Source organism: Palaemon carinicauda, chromosome 11 (assembly GCF_036898095.1).
Source record: "Palaemon carinicauda isolate YSFRI2023 chromosome 11, ASM3689809v2, whole genome shotgun sequence".
In the NCBI taxonomy this organism is placed as follows: Eukaryota; Metazoa; Arthropoda; class Malacostraca; order Decapoda; family Palaemonidae; genus Palaemon; species Palaemon carinicauda.
The window spans coordinates 112,151,554-112,156,553 of record NC_090735.1 but is presented as its reverse complement, the minus strand read 5'-3'; the positions used below and the strand labels follow the sequence as shown (position 1 = coordinate 112,156,553).

General features: G+C 50.7%; 1 protein-coding gene across 1 annotated transcript in view; it reads right to left on the bottom strand.

The window, feature by feature from the left end:
- LOC137649751 (U6 snRNA-associated Sm-like protein LSm5) overlaps nucleotides 1-5,000 on the bottom strand; it is a 52,394-nt gene that overhangs the window by 46,865 nt on the left and 529 nt on the right. The window lies entirely within an intron of this gene.

Genomic DNA, 5,000 nt, shown 5'->3' with positions numbered 1-5,000 from the left:
TCTGAGTTCACCTCCACCACTTTGCCTAGCAGGAGGGACTTGAAGTTCAACAGGGCTAAATGAACTACTAGTAGCTCCTTGCAGTTGATGTGGAGTAATCCCTGTTCCTCGTTCCACGTTCCCGAGCATTCCCGTCCGTTCAAGGTCGCACCCCAGCCCGAGTCCGATGCATCTGAGAAGAGATGAAGATTGGGGGTCTGAATGGCCAACGATAGACCCTCCCTGAGAAGGAGGTTGTGCTTCCACCACAGGAGAGTGGTCTTCATCTCTTGGGTGATTGGGATAGAGACTGCTTCGAGAGTCGAACCCTTGTCCCAATGAGCTGCAAGATGGAATTGAAGAGGGCGGAGGTGGAGTCTCCCTAGCTCGACGAACAGGGCCAGTGATGAAAGGGTCCCTGTGAGACTCATCCACTGTCTCACCGAGCAACTGCTCCTCTTCAGCATGCTCATGATGCACTCTAGGGCTTGGCTTATCCTGGGGGCCGATGGAAAAGCCCGAAAATCCTGACTCCGAATCTCCATTCCCAGGTACACAATGGATTGGGAGGGAATGAGTTGAGACTTCTCTATGTTGACTAATAGACCCAGCTCTCTGATTAAGTCTAAAGTCCAATTGAGATTCTCCAGACAGCGACGACTCGTGGAGGCTCTCAACAGCCAGTCGTCTAAGTAGAGGGAGGCTCTGATGTCCGATAAGTGTAGGAATTTTGCTATATTCCTCATCAGATGAGTAAAGACCATAGGAGCTGTGCTTAGGCCAAAACACAGGGCTTGGAATTGGTAGACAACCTTTCCAAAAACGAATTTCAGGAAAGGTTGGGAGTCTGGATGAATAGGAACGTGAAAGTAGGCATCTTTCAAGTCCAACGAGACCATCCAGTCCTCCTGTCTGACCGCTGCTAAGACCGACTTCGTCGTCTCCATCGTGAACGTCTGCTTGGTGACATACGCGTTGAGAGCGCTGACGTCCAGCACCGGTCTCCAACCTCCTGTCTTCTTGGCCACAAGAAAGAGACGGTTGTAGAAGCCCGGGGATTGATGGTCCCGGACTATAACCACTGCCTTCTTCTGCACAAGTAGCGATACCTCCTGGTGCAATGCTAGCCTCTTGTCCTCTTCTTTGTAGTTGGGAGAGAGGTTGATGGGCGATGTGGTCAGAGGTGGTTTGAGGCAGAATGGAATCCTGTAACCGTTCCTCAGCCAACTGACAGACTGGGCGTCTGCACCTCTCTTCTCCCAGGCTCGCCAGAAGATCTTGAGTCTGGCTCCTACTGCTGTCTGGAGATGCGGAGAGTCAGTTTTTTCCTTTAGATGTCCTGGATCCTTTCCTAGACTTGCTCCTGTGAGAGTCTGGACGGGAGCTTCCTCGGCTGGGGGCTCTACCACGAAAGGGCGGTATGAACCTCGTAGCAGGGGTATCAGCCACTGGGGAGCAATAAGTCTTGGGGACTGAGGTAGCAACCTTAGACTTACGAGCCGATGAGGCTACAAGATCGTGTGTGTCCTTTTGAATCAGGGCAGCAGACAAGTCCTTAACCAGCTCTTCGGGGAAGAGGAACTTCGAGAGCGGAGCAAAAAGGAGTTGTGACCGTTGGCAAGGTGTAATGCTGGCGGAAAGGAAGGTACACAGTTGTTCCCTTTTTTTCAAAACCCCTGATACAAACATCGACGCAAGCTCACCAGATCCATCCCTAATGGCCTTATCCATGCAGGACATTAATAGCATGGCAGAATCCTTGTCCGCAGGAGAGGTCTTCTTGCTGAGGGCCCCCAGGCACCAGTCTAGAAAGTTGAACATTTCAAATGCTCTAAACACTCCTTTCAGTAAGTGATACAGGTCTGAGAAGGTCCAGCAAACCTTAGAGCGCCTCATTGCAGTTCTCCGAGGCGAGTCTACCAGACTTGAGAAGTCAGCCTGGGCAGAGGCAGGTACTCCCAAGCCTGGTGCTTCTCCTGTGGCATACCAAACGCTCGCTTTCGAAGTGAGCTTAGTTGGCGGGAACATGAAAGAAGTCTTGCCAAGGTGTTGCTTAGTCTGCAGCCACTCCCCTAAGATCCTTAACGCCCTCTTAGAGGACCTTGCTAGGACTAGCTTACTATAGGTGGACTTAGCTTGTTGTATGCCCAGCGAAAACTCAGATGGCGGAGAGCGGGGAATAGCAGAGACAAAGTGGTCTGGGTAAACCTCCCTAAGCAGAGCCAAGACCTTACGAAAGTCAATAGACTGTGGAGAAAGCTTGGATTCATCCACGTCTGACGAGGGATCCAGGTGTGCCTCCTCATCATCAGACGCCTCATCACCAGAGTGTAGCGAAGAGATCGGACAAGAATGCTGAACAGCAGAGTCAGAACGAGTAGGAGCAATATTAGTGGTTTCCTCTTCAAGTAACTGTTGAGGGAAAACCTGAGGCTCAGACTGCAAAGGCTGAATAACAGACGAAGCAGAAGGAAGGCGCATGGGTGGAGGAGGCTGACTCCTAGCATGAGTGGTTGAACCCAAGGATTGCGCTTGCTGAGCGGTTGGCGGAAGCGGAGTAGCAAGTTCCTGTTCCTGTGGTATGAGCGGAGCGTGATGAGGATGAAGCTGCGCAGAACAAGGTAAATGTCTCGCAAGCTGAGGCTCCTGAGGCGCAAGGCCAAGGTGTAGTGGTGCTTGCCTTGTGGAGGGTTGAGCTCGCTGCAGCGAGAGCTGAGGAGACTGACTCATGGACGGGAGAGGTTGTTGTACCTCAACCGAGAGTTGCACCACTGGTGGAGCAGCAAGGGGAGGCGGAGGAAGAGAGGTATAATCCTCCTGATCCCATTGTAAAGGTTGCCTTAAAGAAGGCGGAGGCTGAACACCACTGGGAACAGCAAACTCAGAACGTGGCTCAACATCGTACGCCTGGCAGGTGGTACTGCGATCAGGCGGAGCGAGCGCAGGCGGAGCGAGCGCAGGCGGAGCGAGAGCAGGCGGAGCGAGAGCAGGCGGAGGGAGTGTAGGCGGAGGCGGAGGCGCAACACTCTCAGCCCGACACTCACGCATCAAGTCCGAAAGCTGTGCTTGCATGGACTGAAGTAGAGTCCACTTGGGATCGGCAGAAACGACAGTAGACTGAGGTAAAGCCTTAACAGTCGAGCTCTGTTGTGGCAGAACCTTACTCCTCTTGGGCGGAGTGCAGTCGACAGATGACTGCGGCGAGTCAGAGCTGAGCCAATGACTGCAACCTGGCTGAGCACTCGCGGACTGGACTCTGCGTTTAAGTGGTCTCGAGACCTGAGACCAACGTTTCTTCCCTGACAGTTGATCAGCGGACGAGAAAAAGACGGGCTCAATCGTCTGCAGGTGGGAGTGACGGTCTTTGGAAGACACGCCCGCAACCACCGAGGATACTTCTGTGCGCCTAACAAGGCCTGCCGAACCCTTATGCCCTTCGACATTGCTTCTCCCCTGGGCTTGGGAGCTTGCAAGAGGTCCCGGACTGGGAGGACGACTGGCTCGCACAGAAGTATCCTCACGCACCACACTGGCACTGACACTAGCAATTGGCACTGCACTGACACTAGCACTCGTCACAGCACTGGCACTAATTCCACCCACTGCACTCTTGACCTTCAGTTCCTTGACTTCGGCCATCAGAGACTTATGGTCACTTACCACTGACTCTACTTTATCGCCTAAGGCCTGAATAGCACGCAAAACAACAGACATATCAGGCGGAGGACAAACAGTAGGTTCGGGGGTAGCCACTACAGGGGTAGGAAAAGGTAGGGGATCATGAGGTGAGGAAAAAAGTGAAGAGTGAGAAGAACTCCTCCTAACTCTACCTCTCTCTAACTTAGTTGAATATTTCAAAAGACGGACAAATTCCAATTCCGAAAGTCCGGCGCATTCCTCACATCGATTTTCTAACTGGCAGGGTCTGTCCCTACAGTCAGAACAAGCGGTGTGAGGATCTACCGAGGCCTTCGGAATACGCCTATTGCAAGACCTACATCGTCTATGGGAGGGGGCTTGCAAAATGTCAGACATCTTGAATCCAAAGAGTTAGCCAAAGGGGGTTCCAAAATCAAGCAAAAGATCGTTAACCGTTAATCAGGACTATATAAAAGCTATCTAGCTAATATAAGAAGGTTTCCAGTAAAGCGACAGCCGAAATCTGAGAGAATACTTCACCAATTAGCCGTGAAAATACTCGAAGACCATAAGCGTATCCCAGAACGTCTTGCCGGAAGCACGACAGAGGAATAATTGAGGAGGTGTCAACAAGAAGTACTTGAGTACCTGGCCACAGGTGGCGCTGGTAAGTACACCCCCTTCTAGTATTGTGATAGCTGGCGTATCCCTCCATAGAATTCTGTCGGGCAACGGAGTTGACAGCTACATGATTATCGGGTAAGTTTAATATTGAAAATTATTCGGCAGAAAGAACGTCATAAGGATATGGTACTGTAAGGGCATCGCTCCCTCCGTCGTCCAGCATTCTCATCGTATTCTCCATTTCATTTAAATTCTCCTTTCGCCACACTGTGGCTGATTGTATATATTGGTTCCGCTCCCTCAGAGCTACAATTTCATGTATTTATCATTTCGTTACATTATTTCATTGACTTGTAATTCAAGTATTAGTACGTGTGAAAAAACACACATTTAGTGGCGGTTGGTTCAAGCCAGCGCGCATGCTACATTTCCGTCCGCACCTTGTAATATATTCACGCACCTGCTTGAATAAACTGTCAGTTGTTGGTGATAGATCGTCTCACTGTCCTTACAACTAGTGACCCCAGAGTTGGAGTAGCATCAGCGGTTTTTGCTTTGCCATTAACGGACTTATTACAGCCGTGCTACCTTCTTTTACTCCGTTACCTTAGGCGTGAGCTTCAGCCTTTGAGGTGAGAAGTCAGTTGTTGGTGATAGCTCGTCTCACTGTCCTTACAGGACATACAGGTGTACATGTATCGTTATATATGCAACCAGCGAGAGTTAATATTTACCATATCTTAATATGTAGTCAGCAA